The 18,432-nt window shown below is 45.9% G+C and overlaps 1 protein-coding gene across 2 annotated transcripts in view; it reads left to right on the top strand.

Moving 5' to 3' along the window:
- FRMPD4 (FERM and PDZ domain containing 4) overlaps positions 1-18,432 on the top strand; it is a 286,717-nt gene that overhangs the window by 116,800 nt on the left and 151,485 nt on the right. The gene's annotated exons all lie outside the window — the stretch shown is intronic.

The following is an 18,432-nucleotide window of genomic DNA, read 5'->3' on the forward strand; positions in this document are numbered from 1 at the left end:
TTGAAGCGTGTCCGGAGACCAATGGGCAGCCAGTGCAGCTCACGGAGGATAGGTGTAATGTGGGTGTACCTAGGTGCACCCACAATTGCTCACGCGGCTGCATTCTGAACTAACTGGAGTCTTTAAACACTCTTCAAGGGCAGCCCCATGTAGAGCACGTTACATTAATCCAGTCTTGAGGTGACGAGGGCGTGAGTGACTATCTGAAGGGCCTCCCAGTCCAGGTAGGGTCACAATTGGTGCACCAGGCGAACCTGGGCAAAGGCCCCCCTGGTCACCGGTGACAAGTGATGTTCTAACGTCAGCTGCAGATCCAGGAGGACTCCCAAATTGCGAACCCTCTCTGAGGGGCGTATAATTTCACCCCCCAGGCTAAGAGATGGAATAGCTGGACCATCTTTGCGAGGGAGCATCAATAGCCACTCGGTCTCGTCGGGGTTGAGTGCAAGCTTGTTTGTTCCCATCCAGACCCTAACAGCCTCCAAGCACTGGCACATCACTTCTACCGGCTCACTGAGTTGGCACGGGGTGGACAAATACAGTTGCGTGTCGTCCGCGTATTGGTGGTATTTAATCCCATGCCGTCGTATGATCTCACCCAGCGGCTTCATGTAGATGTTAAATAGGAGGGGGGACAGGACCGAACCCTGCGGCACCCCATAATTGAGGGGCCTAGGGGTCGACCTCTGCCCTCCGACCAACACCGAGTAGAATTTACGAAGAAGTCGAGGAGCCCGAACATGGAACTTATCGACCCATTCAGCATGAGGGGGAGGGAAATGCCTCCATGCCACAAGATATATACGGTTCCTGTTCTGACCCCCACCTAGCCCATTCAGAAACTACAGCCACACAAAGCTTGCAAAGGAATGTCTTTATCAGTCCCGGCTCTAGCAAACAGAATTATGTGAATCAAGACACTTAGCTCAATGCTTTTCTCAATGGTTACACACAAACTGAGAACGTTGACTTCTGCAATTAGGGCGTGGCACCATCAGTCTTTTATCCGCAGGAGGAGATGTGATAGTTCGTTGCTGAGGGACGGCTACAGTCCGCGCAACCCTTCTATTCTTCTTGGGGCAACTCCCCGCCAGGTGTCCAGGATCCCTACAGTAGAAACACAACCCCTCAGTATGTCGTCTCTCCATCTCTGTATGTGACGCTCGAGGTCTGACAGCACCCAACTCCATGGGCTCCTCCCATTCCACTGCATTCTCTTGATGAACAGGCATGCTAGTGGTCTCCTGGAATGCACGGCGAGGCCTCCACCTCTGCAGCCGGGCATCTATCTGGAGGCACAAGTGGACCAACGCGTCGAACATCGGTGGCCTGTCCACCCTCGCCAGTTCATCTTGCAAGGCATCAGACAACCCGTCTTGGAAAGTGTCCATCAGAGCTGGTTCATTCCATGCTGAATCCTGGCTACACCGCCTGAATTCACTTACATAGTCTTGCAATGAACCACTCCCCTGCAGTGACTTAAGATTTCTGGTTGCTGTTTCCCCCTTAATAGGATCCTCAAACATACGCTTAAAGTATTGACAAAAACCCTGGAAGTCATCGAACAACTGGCTCGGCTGGGTTAACAAGGGGGTAGCCCAACGGGCAGCTGTGCCTGCGAGCAAACTAATAATAAATCCCACCTTCGTCTGGTCAGTGGGAAAGTCCTCCGCTCTCAAACTCAGGAACAGCTGGCATTGTCCCAGAAACGCTGCAAACATGGCTTGATTTCCATCAAACTTATCCAGCATAGCCACTGGGCACTTCCTCCTTGGCTGGGGGGGGGGGGGGTTGCAGCTCTCTGCAGCTGAGAAATTTGATCAGCCAATACTGCTATTTGCTGGGTCAGCCTGGCATTCTCAGCGTAAAGCTGCTCCATAGTTTTATGAATGGAGGTTTGTCTGGGCAGAAGTCAAACTGTTCTGATCCCCAGCTAGCCCGTTCAGAAACTACAGCCACACAAAGCTTGCAAAGAAATGTCTTTATCAGTCCCAGCTCGAGCTGGCTGCGAGCTTAAAATAAACATAGATAAAAGGCTCTGGCGAAAAGTCTTCACTCAAACTAAATACCAAACAGAATTACATGAATCAAAACACTTAGCTCAATGCTTTTCTCAATGGTTACACACGAACAGAGAACATTGACTTCTGCAACTAGGGCGTGGCACCATCAGTCTTTTATCCGCAGGAGGAGATTCTTAACGAGCCACAGCTGCTTGTTATCTTCTCCTGTGAGCATCCTAAAACCACTCACAGGAGCTTTCTGTGTCAGAGTCTGATAGCAGCTCCAAAGGCTCCTACCGAGCCACAGCAGGTTCCTATGTTTCCTAGAGTCCAAAATTTCTTTAATCTCAAAATGCTGCTCACCCTCAATCAGGAGTGGGGCAGGTGGAGCCGCCAAAGGAGCCTGCAATGGATAAGTGCGTTCAAGCTTTAGGAGATTAACATGAAACACTGGGTACACACAGTTGAGATATTTAGGCAGTTCCAGACGTACGAAGACAGGGTTGATGACCTTGACAATCGGGAACAGGCCAACATACTTGGGGCCCAATTTCTTAGACTTTTGAGAGGTCTGAAGAAACTTGGTGGATAAATACACACGATCACCAACTTTATACTCCTGTGGCTTCGCCCTCTTTTTATCCGCTTGTTTCTTGTGGGCTCGGTGTGCAGCATCCAGTGCCCGGTAAGCCAAAGGCCACATCTGCTGGAGGCGGTCACTCCACTCGGAAAGGGACAGCACTTGCGATTTTTCGCAAGGAATTTCAGGGATAGGCACAAAATCATGTCCGTACACCACCCTGAAGGGCGTAAATCCCGTGCTGCTGTGAACCGAGTTGTTATACGCCACCTCCACATGAGGCAACAATTCTACCCAATTATCCTGTTGGTAATTGATGAAACATCGGAGATATTGTTCCAGTACAGAATTAGTTCTCTCCCAGGCGCCATTAGTTTGAGGGTGGTGGGCGGAGCTTAAGCCCTGGGCAGAGCCTATTAACTTCAGAAACTCCTTCCAAAACAAGGAGGTAAATTGGACCCCCCTATCTGAGATGATGTGGTTCGGTACCCCATGCAGATGATAGATATGTGTAATGAACAACTTAGCCAAGGATTTAGCGGACGGGATCTTGGAACAAGGAACAAAGTGAACTTGTTTGGAGAACAAGTCAGTAACAACCCAAATCACTGTATTTCCTTGATTTTCTGGCAATTCAACAATGAAATCCATAGAGATCTCCTTCTACGGTGCCTCGGGACGGGCCACCGCCTGGAGCAACCCTTGAGGTTTGCCTGGTGGGCGCTTTGCTGCAGCACAAGTGGGGCAACTAGCCACATAAGACTCAATGTCTTTTTTCAAAGAGGGCCACCAAAACTGCCTCTTGACGAGATGCAGGGTTTTTACAAAACCAAAATGTCCGGCCATGCGAGAGTCATGAGCACGTTGAAGGACCATGGCTCTAATAGATGCGGGAACATATAATTTAGCACCAATCCAAGCTAGGTTATCTTTCATGGTGCATTCATCCGTATGTTGGCGGAACCACTCATCACTTGCAAGAGCTTCTTTGAGCTTTGTAACGAGGTCTTGTGTGACTTCCAAATTGGAAGTGGTGTGGCTTCTGGTGACAACAGGAACGGCCAGGCTTCTCGTTGGCATGACAACACTCAGCTTTGAACTGTTATATTGTGGAAGTCTGGACAAAGCATCAGCCATAAATTTTTTCCCTCCTGGGATATATTTCAAAGTGAAATTAAATCTATTGAAATGTTGTGCCAATCACATTTGTTTAGGGGACAGTTTCCTGGGGTATTTTAATGCCTCCAAGTTTTTGTGATCAGTCCACACCTCAAAAGGGTGTTTCGCCCCCTCCAGAAAATGACGCCAAGTCATCAAAGCCCACCGGACAGCAAAAGCCTCCTTTTCCCAAATAGCCCATCGCCTGTCAGTCTTCATTAGCTTTCAAGAGGTGTAAGCGCAGTGTCAGCACACCTTCATTGGATAATCAGGAAAGAAAACCACAAGACTCCATTGATAGAAATCAAGTGTACTTTTACTAATTATAAATGAACAGAAGCGTAGCAAAGTGAAGACTGATTATTTAGGCACGAAAGCAAATGATATATAGAATAACCCATTCCCCACCCCTTGGCATCCCAGTCACAGTCCAATCATAATTCTCCCAAGTGTCAGGTGCGAGATAACTTCGAAAGGCATCATCAAGATGGAATGTCAGTGCCGTTGGCCTTGGCGGGAAACCTCCTCCGCATGCGCAGTAAGACAGGCAGCAGAAACTCCAGAATCTTCCTCCAGCACAATTAGTAGTCCCCTCCCAAATACCATGCCCCCTCTCCCCGTTTCAATGGCAGCCGAAGCAGCAGCAAAGCAGAGGCTGACATCTTCTTTACAGCAGTGCTGCAACTTTCCTTGTGCATTTGCCTGAAGTAGCACTGCCCCCACTGCAACATCACTAGCATCCGCCTGGACCACAAAAGGTGAATCCATGTCTGGGTGTTTCAGGACTGGTTCAGCTGCAAACAGGCGTTTTAATTTCTCAAACGCAGCTTGACATTCCATAGTCCAATTCAAGGGCTTACTCGGTTTGATTTCAGTAGGTTTGAAATTGGCAAAGCAATCTTGGCAAAAGAAGGAATAAATTGATGATAGAAATTAGCAAAACCTAAGAAGCTTTGCAATTGTTTACGCGTGCAAGGAGCCGCCCATTCGGTGACTGCTTTGACTTTTGCTGGGTCCATTTCTATCCCCTTGTGGGAGATGCAATACCCCAGGTAGTCCACCTTCTCCTGATGAAACTCGCACTTGGATAATTTAGCATACAATTCTGCTGCGCGAAGCTTTTTGAGTACTGTGTGAACAAGCTTCACATGTTCTTCACGTGTTTCTTTGTAAATAAGGATATCATCCAAATAGACCATCACTGTCAGAACCTCTCCATTAGATAATTAGGAAAGAAGACCACGAGACTCCATGAGTAGAAATCAAGTGTACTTTTACTAATTATAAATGATTAAAGGCATAGCGAAACGAAGTCTGATTATTTAGGCGCGAAAGCGATTGATATATAGAATAACCCATACCCCTCCCCTTGGCATCACAGTTACAGTCCAATCATAATTCTCCCAAGTGTCAGGTGTGAGATAACTTCAAAAGGCATCACGAAGATGGAATGTCGGTGCCGTTAGTCCTGGCGGGAATCTCCTACGCATGCGTAGTCCAACAGGCAGCTGAGCTCCAGAACCTTCCTCCAGCACAATTAGTAACCCCTCCCAAATACCATGCCCTCCCTCCCCGTTTCATGGCAGCCGAAGCAACAGCAAAGCAGAGGCTGACATCCGGCCATCCTCCGGAAAAAGGCGTTCAGGCCTGGAAAACGACAAAACACAAACAAACAGATGAACAACAAAAACAGAAGAGAAAAAGAGGAGGGGGAGAAAGTCAAGGCTTGTCAGGATAAGCAGAATAAAACTGTCGAAGCAGTCGGGGAGCACGGACATGGGACTTGTCCACCCACTCGGTATGAGATGGAGGAAAATGCTTCCAAGCCTCTAGGTACTGTATCCGATTCCGCCGCCGCCGCGAGTCCAATATTTCTCGAACCTCAAAATGTCGTTCACCATCAATCAACAGGGGGGCAGGTGGTGGGTCCACAGGCGGACGTAAAGGTGAGAAACGAACTGGTTTAATGAGGTTAACGTGGAAAACTGGATAAACACGGTTGAGATGCTTGGGTAGCTGCAAACGAACCGAAACAGGATTGATGACCTTGATGATGGGAAATGGTCCCACGTACTTAGGCCCCAACTTCTTAGACTTTTGTGTAGTTTGAAGGAACTTCGTGGACAAATAAACCAGGTCACCCACTTTGTATTGGTAAGGTTGCGCACGCTTCTTATTAGCCTGTTTCGTATGAGCGCAATGCGCAGCATCCAAAGTACTAAGTGCCAAAGGCCAAACATGGCTCAATCGCTCACTCCAGTCAGAGACGGAAGAAACTTGTGGTTGCTGAAGAGGAATTTCAGGAATAGGAACAAAGTCAACACGAAAAGGAGTGAATCCAGTGCTGCTATGGACAGAATTATTATAGGCCACTTCAGTGTGCGGCAACAAGTCCACCCAATCATCTTGCCGATAATTGATGAAACAACGTAAATATTGTTCCAGAACAGAATTAGTCCTCTCGCAAGCCCCATTAGTCTGAGGGTGGTGGGCGGAGCTTAGACCCTGGGCGGAGCCAATGCGCTTAAGAAATTCCTGCCAGAAAACAGAAGTGAACTGGACACCTCTATCAGAAATGATGCGATCAGGCACCCCATGCAAACGGTAAATGTGAGAAATGAAGAGCTTAGCAAGTGCCTTCGCAGAAGGAATCTTGTGGCACGGAATAAAATGAACTTGTTTGGAAAATAAGTCAGTAACCACCCATATGACGGTGTTTCCCTGGCTCTCGGGAAGTTCGACAATAAAGTCCATAGAAATTTCCTTCCAAGGGGTGACAGGGCGGGCTACAGATTGGAGTAGGCCTTGCGGTTTCCCTGGTGGTTGTTTAACGGCTGCACAGACCGGACAACTGGCAACATAAAGTTCAATGTCCTTTGTCAAAGAGGGCCACCAAAACTGCCTCTTCACCAAATGCAGCGTCTTCACAAATCCAAAGTGACCCACCAACTTGGAATCGTGAGCCCGTTGGAGAACAACGAGACGAAGAGAGGCAGGGATGTAAAGTTTTGCCCCAATCCACGGGAAATCGTCCCTCATTGTGCATTCACCTTGATGCTGCTGGAACCAGTCATCCTGGGGAAGGGCCTGTTTGAGGTCAGAAAGGAAATTTTGAGGCACTTCTACTTTCGAGCGCGCCTGCTGCCGAGTGACAACCGGAGCAGCAAGGCTGGATGCGGGAACCACGGGTTGAACAATACTCAGCTTAGAGCAGTTGTACTGAGGGAGTCTGGACAAAGCATCAGCCATGAAATTCTTCCCTCCTGGGATGTACTTGAGTGTGAAATTGAAACGATTGAAATGCTGAGCCCAGCGCATCTGCTTAGGGGAGAGGCGCCTTGGAGTCCTTAAAGTCTCTAAGTTTTTATGGTCAGTCCACACCTCAAACGGGTGCTTAGCGCCCTCTAGAAAGTGGCGCCACGTGGCCAAAGCCCAACGCACTGCAAATGCTTCTTTCTCCCAGATTGCCCAACACCTTTCTGTGTCCGTGAGCTTACGGGAGGTGTATGCGCATGGTTGCAAATTACCTTGGTCATTGGCCTGAAGCAAGACGGCCCCAACTGCCACGTCGCTGGCATCAGCTTGAACGACAAAAGCCCTGTCGATGTCCGGATGCTTCAGAACCGGTTCCGCCGCAAAGAGCCGTTTCAACTTCTCAAAAGCAGCCTGACACTCCATGGTCCAATCCAGCGGCTTGCTAGGCTTAGGTTTAGGCCCACCTTTGGATTTCAACAAATTAGTAATGGGAAGCGCAATTTTGGCAAAAGAAGGGATGAACTGACAATAGAAATTGGCAAAACCCCAAAATTTCTGCAATTGTCTACGTGTACGGGGCGCCTCCCACTCAGTGACTGCCTTCACCTTAGCGGGGTCCATCTCAATACCAGCGGGGGAGATACGATACCCCAGGTAGTCAATCTTCTCCTGGTGAAATTCACACTTGGACAACTTGGTATACAGTTCAGCAGCCCGGAGCTTTTTCAGGACAGTGCCGACCAACGTGACGTGTTCGTCATAAGTTTGAGTGTAAATAAGGATATCGTCCAAATATATGATAACACCTTTGTAAAGGTGGTCATGCAAAATCTCATTAATTAATTGCATGAAGACTGCAGGCGCCCCCTGCAGGCCAAAGGGCATCACCTGGAACTGGAAGCAACCGAGGGGGCAGTTGAAAGCCGTCTTCCACTCATCCCCCTCCTTTATGTGGACTCTATAGTACGCTTCTCTGAGGTCCAATTTAGTGAAAATGCGGCCCTTTCCCAATTGGGCCAGCATTTCCTTCATCAACGGTAACGGGTATAGGTTTTGAGCTGAGATACAGTTCAGGTTTTTGAAATTAACACATAATCTCAGGGAGCCATCTTTCTTCTCTCTGAACAACACGGGTGCAGCTACCTTGGGTCGTGCTGGCTCAATGAAACCCCTTTCCAAGTTTTTATCAATGAATTTTCTCATTTCCTCCATTTCCCTAGGGGACATGGAATATATTTGGGGCTTTGGAAGCTTCACCCCCGGCAAAATATCGATGGAGCAATCAGTAGGTCTGTGGGGTGGAAGCTTATCTGAAGATTTTTCACTAAAAACTCCTTTCAGGTCCCAATACTCTTTTGGAATCTTTTCTTCCCGCTCAATTCTCTCCTGGCCCCTGGCGGCCAATGCGGGGCTGGAGCCAGCAGGCTCTGGGGTATCGCCCTCCCCTTCTGGAGCTGTGCTGGTGCGAATGCGCAGCCATCCCTCCCTCCAATTAATGCGAGGGTTCCATTTACGAAGCCAGGGGAGGCCCAAAATCAGGGGTCTGTCCATTCCAGGAGCCATAATAAAAGAGATCAATTCTACGTGGGTGCCCATTTTCATCTCTAGAGGTTCAGTATAGAAATGGGCTGGGCCACCTCCTGCAATGGATCCATCGATTTGGCAAAACACAATAGGGGTTTTCAAAGTTCTTAATTTCAGGCCCAGTTTTTCCACCATTGCAGGATTAATCATACATCTCGAACAGCCCGAGTCAAGGAGGGCAGGAAGCTGTTCTGTCACCCCATCGGGTGGTACCCTTAATTCTATTGGGATCAACATGGGGCCTTTATTTGAACTCACCCAGCGAGGCGAGGCGTCGTCATCGGAGTCATCAGAGGAGCTGGGGGTGACGTCTGCTTCTTCCTCCACCTCCTGTCTGAAGCGCTGGGGGGTGTTATCAGCAGCGAAAGCAGCCTCTTTCTTCTTCCCTGGGCCCTTGCTCGTCTTCCCCTCCCTCTTGGCAGGGGGCGGGGCAGTTGCAGGAAGCTTAACGCGGCAATCTGTGGCACAGTGGCCTCCCCTCCCGCAACGGAAGCATGTGAGCGGCTTGGCCTTGCTGGTGGAACTTCCCTTTCCCTCACCCCTGATGCGGAATGGGGCCTTTTGAGCTGGGGGGGGGTGATCTTCCTGCTTTCTCCTCTCTCGCACGTTGAAGTCTAATCAAATCAAGCTCAACGTCTGCAGCATTTTCATACCAAGCTGTAACTCGCTTGGGAAGGTGTCTGTTAATGCATTGTTGGTAAATGTCCTCATTTAATCCTAATGCAAACTGGTCCAAAAGGGCATCTTGAGACCAGCCTCTCATATAACAAGAAAGCTGTTGAAACTCCTGAATATCTCCCTGTTTGAGGGCCATAAATTTCATCTTTCCCCGTTTCTCAATTAGTGGGTCATCAAATTGTCTTTTAAACGCAGTCATAAAAGCACCAAAATTCCTCAGGAGGGGGGAATTGCTTTGGTGCAAGCTGATCATTCGGCCGCCTCTTCCTCCAAAGCAAGTAAAACCATTCGCACCTTCATTTCATCTGTTTCTAAATCAGGTCCATAAATTTCCATATAGATCCAAATTTGTATAACAAAGAGACCCAGTTTCTTGGAATTCCCGTCATATTTTACAGGTAAGGGAGGGACTTTTGCCATTCTGCGTCTTCTGCCCCCCCCTACTCTGACAGCCGCCCTAGCTGGGCGGGGGGGGGGGGAAGCTGTTTCTGGGTTTGTTTGCTCCCATCCACCCTCAGCCTCTTCACCCTCCCTAAATTTTTGCATAGAGTACCTTTGTTCAAACTCTTCCGTTTGGTCTCTTTCTCGGGGCTTCCATTCGGTCAAGATTTCTTCCCAGTCGGCTGGTTTTCCCCTTTGTTTTCTCCTAGTAACTCCAGCATCCCAACTTTCGCTGTCCTCTTTTTGTCCCACACTTAGGGACCATCGAGGGGGAATCGCAGGGTCTGCTATTCCTAGGCCAGCCATTCTCCCAGGTAATGATGGGTCTGCAGTTTCTCTTTCGGTCTCTTCTTCATCGCTCGCTCGCAAAGGCATTTTCCTCGTTCCTTCTTGTAAGTACACCCCCCACGGAAGGTTGAAATCTCCTGGTGGGGTGTGAGTGAGACTTCGCTTACTGTCAGAACCTCTCCATTAGATAATTAGGAAAGAAGACCACGAGACTCCATGAGTAGAAATCAAGTGTACTTTTACTAATTATAAATGATTAAAGGCATAGCGAAGCGAAGTCTGATTATTTAGGCGCGAAAGCGATTGATATATAGAATAACCCATACCCCTCCCCTTGGCATCACAGTTACAGTCCAATCATAATTCTCCCAAGTGTCAGGTGTGAGATAACTTCAAAAGGCATCACGAAGATGGAATGTCGGTGCCGTTAGTCCTGGCGGGAATCTCCTACGCATGCGTAGTCCAACAGGCAGCTGAGCTCCAGAACCTTCCTCCAGCACAATTAGTAACCCCTCCCAAATACCATGCCCTCCCTCCCCGTTTCATGGCAGCCGAAGCAACAGCAAAGCAGAGGCTGACAATCACGCCTTTGTAAAGGTGATCATGTAAAATCTCATTAATTAATTGCATGAAAACAGCTGGAGCCCCCTGCAGTCCAAACGGCATAACTCAAAATTGGAAACAGCCAAGAGGGCAATTAAACACAGTTTTCCACTCATCCCCTTCCTTAATCCTGTCTCGATAGTATCTCAGATCTAACTTTGTGAAAAATTTCCCCTTACGCAGTTGGGCCAACATGTCCTTCATCAGTGGTAAAGGGTAGACATTTTGGACACGGACTCTGTTAAGGTTTTTAAAATTAACACAGAGACGGAAGGAGCCATCTTTCTTTTCCCTGAATAAGACTGGAGCAGCCACTCGGATCCTAGCTGGTTCAATGAAACCCCTTTCCAAATTTTTGTCAATGAAATTTCTCAATTCGTCCATTTCCCTAGGGGTAATTGAATAAATTTGAGGTTTAGGGAGTTTTACTCCAGGTAGAATATCAATGTTGCAATCGGTGGGTCTGTGTGAGGGCAACCTATCTGAAGATTTCTCACTGAAAACATCTTTCAGGTCCCAGTATTCTTTTGGGATTTTCTCCTCCCCTTCAATTATTTCCAGCCCTCTGGCTGCTAGGTTGGGGTCAGACTTATTTGGTTCTGGAACCCCTTCTTCCCCTCCAGGGGGCGTAGCAGACCGAATGTGTAACCAAGCTTTCCTCCAATTTATGTGTGGGTTCCATTTACGCAGCCAGGGTAATCCCTATAAGGGGTCAATCCATCCCTGGAGCCACAATAAAACTTATTATTTCTTGGTGGGTTCCCATCCACATCTCAATAGGTTCAGTAACAAAGTGAGCAGGGCTTCCTCCTGCAATAGAGCCATCTAATTGGCAAAATGCAATTGGGATTTTCAAAGTTTTTAGTCTCAATCCCAATTTCTCTACTATTTCCAGGCTCATAATGCAGCGTGAACACCCGGAATCTAAAAGAGCTAGAATTTTCTCTCGTGCGCCAGAAGAGGGCACTCTAAGCTCAACTGGGATAGTCATGGGCCCCGAACAGGAACTTACCCAGCGTTCCACATCATCAGAGTCACTGTCATCCGAAGAGCTGGGGGTTTCATTTTCTTCTTCCACAGGGTTGAAATGCTGAGAAGGATCCTCCCCTTTCAGGGCCATTTCCTTCCTTCTGCTGGGAGGCTTCTCCAGCTTCTTCTCTTTCTGGGGGGTTGGGGCGCTTTGGCTTATCTTGACTCAGCAATTTATGGCACGGTGCCCCTCCTTCCCACAGTGGAAACACACGGAACGCTTGGGCTTGCTTGTAAATCCACCCTTCCCCCTTTTGGCATTCTTAGGAGGGGGGGTTGGCAGGGGGGATTCTTTGCCCTCACCTTTTCCTTTGTAATACAGCCTGGCTAGATCAATTTCGACATCAGCGGCTGCTTCATACCAGGGTTGCAATCTCCGGGGGGGGGGGGCTTCTATTCACACACTGCTGGTAAATCTCTTTGTTTAATCCATCAGCGAAACGGTCTAGCAAGGCTTCTTCGAACCACCCCCTCATATAAGCTGACAGCTCCTGAAATTCTTGCACATACTCAGCTATTGATCTTTTTCCCTGCCTAAGAGTTGTAAATTTAATCTTGGCTCTACGCTCTGTGAGGGGGTAATCAAAATGCTTTCTCAAAGCAGCCATAAATCCATTAAAATCTCTCAAAAGTGGGGAGTCAGCATTGTGTAGCCCCACCATCCAATCTGCAGCTTTTTTCTCCAAAGCCATTAATACAATTCTCATTTTAGCTTCATCAGAAACCAGATCATGGCCATACATCTGCATATAATTCCATACCTGAATGAGGAATAGGCCAAGTTCTTTTGGTTCTTCCCTGTATTTTACACTTAAAGGAGGAACTTTAGCCATTCGGCATCTGCGGCCGCCCCCCCCCCCAAGAATGTCTCTAGCCGCTTGGATTGGTGTCGGCGCTGGGTCATCTTGTACAATTCCCCCTTCGGCCCCCCCAGCCTCTCTCAAGTTAGGCAAGGTATACCTTCTCTCTGTCTCTTCCTCAATTCCTCTCTCCATTCCACTCTCCCGAGTCCGGCGTCTTTCCAGGCTCCTTCGAGAAGTTTCATGGCTTGGGACAACATGAGATTTTCCTCTTCAGGGCCTCACCAGTCAGCTGCTGGTTTCCTGGGTCTCCTCACAGTAATCCCAGTTAACGGTTCTTCAGATTCCTCTTTCTGTCCCACTCCTCAAGTCCACCTGGGTCGAACAGATTGTTCCTCTACTTGCAGGTCAGCCAACAGCTCCGTCACTGAAGTGACTGCGGCCGCTCCCATGTCTTCCTCTTGATCACTGCCATGGAGGGACATTCTTCAGCGTTGGGTGCACCCCCCCTTGGAAGGTGTTCGCTCCAGGATGGGTGCGAAGTGAGATCCAGCTTAATGTCACGGCTCCTTCACTTAATGACCAAGAAAGAAACCACTCAACTCCATGTTTCAGAATTAAGTGTACTTTTACTGATTATAAACGATGAGAAGCTAAGCAAAGCTGGATCTGAGCAAAAGAGCGGAAAAGCAATAGATATCAATACATGATTCATTCCCCACCCCTTGGTACCCCAGTCCATGGTCCAATCATAAATCGCCACAACTGTCAGGTGGGAGACATCTTCAAAAATCATCAGGTTGGAATGCTGGACAGTTGGCCTTGGCTGGAAACTCCCCTCCTTCCACATGCGCAAACGAATGGTGAGAACAACTCCCAATTAATCGTCCTCCTGCACAGATTATTTCCCTCACCCAAATACCATGCCTTCCCTCCCCGTTTCAATGGCAGCCGAAAAGCAAGCAGCAAAACAGAGGCTGACAGGCGGCATTTAAATCTAATAAACCAAACCAACTAACCACTAATTTTGTCACTTTGTCAATGAATGCAATAAGATTAGTCTGGCATAATCGGTTTTGACAAACCCATGTTGGCTTTTGGCGATTACTTTGTTTACTTCTAGGTATTCGATAATTCATTGCTTGATTATCTTTTCCAGAATCTTTCCTGGTATTGAGGTCAGGCTGATAGGTCTGTGGTTTCCTGGATCTATATTTTTCCTTTTTTGAAGATGGGAATCACATCAGCTCTTTTCCAATCCTCTGGCAGTTCCCCAGTGCTTCAGGATCTCTGAAAGTTATAGTTCAGTGGTTCTGAGATCTTGTCTGCCAGTTCCTGGGGTGTAATCCATCCGGTCCTGGTGATTTGAACTCATCTAGGGTAGACAGGTGTTCACTTACCATTTTCTTCCCTATTTCAACTTGTGTTCTTAACCTGATTTTTGTGATGATGTAGTAGGTTTAAAACCTGCATAGTAGGTTGTCAATTTCTTAAATAGATAATATATTTAGTGTTTATACTTGGACTATTGAAAGTGTATAAACAATGGCCTTGGAACACAGACAGATGATCCATTGCCAGGGCAATGATCAGAAAAACAAGATTGTAGCCCAGACCAAGAGAATGGTATATGACCGTAATGGCGAATCTATGGCCCGCTTGCCACAGGTGGCATGAGGAGCCATTTTTGAGGGCACTGGCTCAGTGGTTAAATGCAGCACTGCAGGCCACTTCAGCTGACTGCTAGATCAGCAGTTCAGCGGTTCAAATCTCACCGGCTCAGGGTTGACTCAGCCTTCCATCCTTCCGAGGTGGGTAAAATGAGGACCCGGATTGTTGTTGGGGGCAATATGCTGACTCTGTAAAACCGCTTAGAGAGGGCTGAAAGCCCTATGAAGCGGTATATAAGTCTACTGCTATTGCTATTTAAAAAAAAAAGTCTACTGCTATTGCCCTGTCAGCACCAGCGCACATGCGTGGGCTGGCCAGATGATATTTAGCCTTCATTTTCGGCCATTTTTCGCCCTCCAGATGCTCCAGGGAAGCCTCCTGAAGCCTCCAGAGGGAGAAAAATGGCCCAATGGGTAACCCAGAAGTTGGAAAATTGGAAAATGGGCTGCTTCAGGCCTCGGGGGGGGGGGGCAGGGGTCCATTTTTGCCCTCCCCAGGTTCCTAGAAGACCTCTGGAGCTTGGGAGGGTGAAAAACGGACCTATCACTTAGACAACTATCCCCTACCAATTCATGAAAATAAAAGAGAATCAAGGTTAGAATTGCAAGATTCTGTTACTATAGTGTTAGGTCTACACAGTATTACCTTATACAAGTAGTCCTCAATTTATAACCGTAATGCAACCTGCCTATCAAAGTTATTGTAAATTGTGACTGTCATAAAATGAATGCTTCAGTCAATAAGTGGTTTGCTATTGGTGCAGTTTTTCTGAAAACTAGGAGTAACTGTTAGTTTTAGGCAAAACTGTTGTAAAACATGGGAAGTTGCAAATGGCCGTAAATGCAGCTTGGTTGCTTAGTGCCCAAAATTTAGTCATGTGACTCTGAGGGAGGCATAACCATCAGAATCAAATCCAGGTCATATAATGTAGGTCCATTATAATTTCAGTCACTAAGCAAACAATCATAAGTCAAGAACTACTTGTAAGTTGATAAAGTTAGCTGAGTTTCACTTAAATTTGTATAAAATAAGTTATACTTTTAATTATTATTGATGAAACATATATATATGCATATATACACACACACACATACACACACACAACACACACACACACAACACACACACACACACACACATATGTGTTTTAAGTAAACTCAAAATTGACAATTCTGCTTTCACAAAAATATTAGCAATAACTTTATTAACTGGATAGTTCCTGTTTCAGTGACCTTATTTAACATTTACTTAACGTGGATTGTGCTGTTCAACTAAATACAATAAATATATTCAAGTGCAGTGTGGAGTGAACAGGAGGCAGCAGATATTAGGATGGAAAAGGAAATCCAACTAAATCCAATGGAATTCACTATACTCTCCTGTATATTTTTATCCTTGTTTTCACTCCATCTGTATCCCACTTCATACATTGCTTTTTGTTCCTTATAGTTCTTACCTTTCTTTTTTCAGGATCTCATAACTTCCATGAAAACATGATCTTCCCTTTCCTGTCATCTATTTACTCTTCTTCTGTATTTGTTCTGCATTTTAATCTCAGTCATTCTCTCATCATGATTAAATCATCTCAACAATATTTATTTCTTACTGCTACTCGGTACTTACAGTGCTATAGTACACACTGATTTTGGATCTTCTCTGTCCATGTTTTATTGCACATACTTCTTAAGTTGCCTTCAATTTACATTTATGTTTTTCTTGACATGCCCAACTCTCATTTTCATATAACAAAGTTATATGACAGAAAGACATTTTCCTGGATTTGACAAACATTCCTTTATTTTATCTTTATCATTTTCGTATGTTAAAATTTCATTCACAATTTTCCAATTCATGCTAAGTATTGTACTAATTAGATGCAATGCAAATTCATTACATGCTTTCATTCTTCATGATATTAAATTTTCCAGTAAATGGAAGATAATTTATCTTTAATACACTAATTTTTAGATTCATACTCCCTGTCATGTCAGACACAAAACTTCCAAGCCAAAAGTACAACATTGGCAGCATAAAAAAGCATAGATATATTCACATCCCCAAACAATACTTCCCAACAATGCAGGCTTTATAACTATCATATAATGTTATTTCTATATTTTATAATCAATTTTCATGTTTGTACAAACATTCCATAATACTGTTCTGTTTCAGGACTTCTTAAATTTGGCTCATTATGAGTCTTGTACCCTAATTGTCAGACCTGCCCCAAAACAATCGTTTAGGAAAGCAGACTGTCAACTCCAGTTGATTGAAGTGAAAATAACTTTTACTAAAGATGTCGGTTGCAGGAAGGTGAGATGGAATCTGAAGTTCTTGCTCACCAATACAAAAAGCCAAATCCATCATTCCCCATCCCTCCCTCCAATGTCTGGTCTGTTGCCACCCAATCCGCCGAAATGTTGTGGGAAATTGGATTGTTTAGGCTGCTAGCATTTCAGGACAGGCAGCTTTGAAGATACCTAGCATAACCAGTACAGATAGCTTTGGTCTTCTTCACCTGTCAGCTCCCCCTCTATATTTCACATCATTAGATGCACAGGTGTGGATTGCCCCAAATACCTTCTCCCTTCCCTCCCCCGTTGATGGCAGGATGACAGCAATCAAAATTCCACTGAACACCGCCCAGACACTCTGAACAAACTAATTCTTCTTTGTCAAACTCAATGACAAGAACCAAAAGCAATTTCCAAACACTCAACTTGGCACGCTTTTAGGCCTTCACTCAGCCAAAGACTCTAAGATGCATGGAATTGCAAGACAAGAATCTTTATTACTAATTAAAATAGAGACACTCAGAAGAATTGATTTTTCCCTGTCAACATTAAAGTGCAGCTTTTCCTTAAGCCCAGCTGCAGTTTAATTCTGGTACTGTTTCCCAACCTACCATGGCATTGTATGCTTGCCAAATAGAAAATCTTTCTATTTCTTCTCTTCTGACAGACCAGGCAACAAATGACATTAATTTCATCAAATCAACAGAGTTATTGTGTTTATTAAATTTATGGGCCACACATCTCGTAGCTCAAGGTGACTCTGGGTGGCTAATCACAACTCTGTGAGCAGAAGTCATCACAGTTCTGTAAAAAGGTAAAGCAGTTGCACTGAAGCATTCCATATCACAAGAAGGAAATGTGATTAGATATAAAGTGGCACAAAAAGAACTTCACATCATCCTTATTCCTAACAATAATTGTTGCAACTAATTCCATCCAGTTTGCATGGGGAATGTCAGTCAGCTGATCGAGTCGCCATCAGTCACCATCTTAATAGGGGAGCAATCTCGGGCATCTTATCACTATAGGTGAAAGCAGTTGTGTTGTCTCTGAAAGCCTATTAGATCAGGTCAAAGGGGTTCAGATGGACAATTTTATGATCCAAACCTATGTAAACCATCATGAAAATATTCAGCTATTGTGTTTCAAGGCCCTATACCAAAACCTGGGTGGTTACAATTATGGGCTTGGAAATTCAGTGGAAATATGACCTTGTTCTAGCCTTCTGGGTGCTACAAAAAATAATCTTGGCCTCTTGGGGATCAGGAAGAATTCCAATTTATTAGCTAAACTGGTGTGCCTTTGTGTGGTGGGATGACGGGCAGATTGTTACAGAACTATTGGGACTTCTACAAGCAAGATTGGTGAGGAAATTAGCAGCTAATACACTTGATAGAAAAGCATCATCCTTGGACTCTGTTCTTCTGCATGTACAAGAGATATTTTCTCAGAGGTTCAAGCTTATTCTCATTCCCGGCAATTCATCATCTCATGAGATTTGTCTGACCTAGAGAAAAAACCTGGCACGAGCTCAGACAATGATCTTAAAGTTTCAGATACTTCAGTATTCTTTAGAGAACTAGACAGCTGGTAGCCTTTTTATTTCTTACAAAAAAAGAAACACAGAGAGATACATTATACAATACACAGACAGCAAATGGTAAAAATACAGTGTTTTGCCACATTTAACTAACACAAAACAGTTCTTCTTCAGTATCACAGCCCATTTGGTCAAACTGGCATCTATAATTATATATATTGTAACATAATTTTAATATAAGGGTATTGCACCCTGTTAAACTAGAGGTTTTTGGGGAGGCTTCCCCTTCGCCACCTCTTTCCCTGAAAGACCAGGATCTGGATTTGGAGGATTCCTGCATGCAGGTGGATCCCAGTGGGGATCAGGCCTTGCCCAGGCATACCCTGGCTCCCCAGGCTGGGGCAGTTCAGGATCCAGTGAATCCCAGTTGGGATTCATTGGATGTGGATGACCTTCCCAGGGGATCGCAGAATCTTATTGAGCGGGTCATTTCCTCTGGCATTGTTGC

The sequence above is a fragment of the Thamnophis sirtalis genome, unplaced genomic scaffold (assembly GCF_051295495.1).
Source record: "Thamnophis sirtalis isolate CommonGarterSnake01/CBP01778 unplaced genomic scaffold, rThaSir2_p1.2 scaffold_12, whole genome shotgun sequence".
Classification (NCBI taxonomy): domain Eukaryota; kingdom Metazoa; phylum Chordata; class Lepidosauria; order Squamata; family Natricidae; genus Thamnophis; species Thamnophis sirtalis.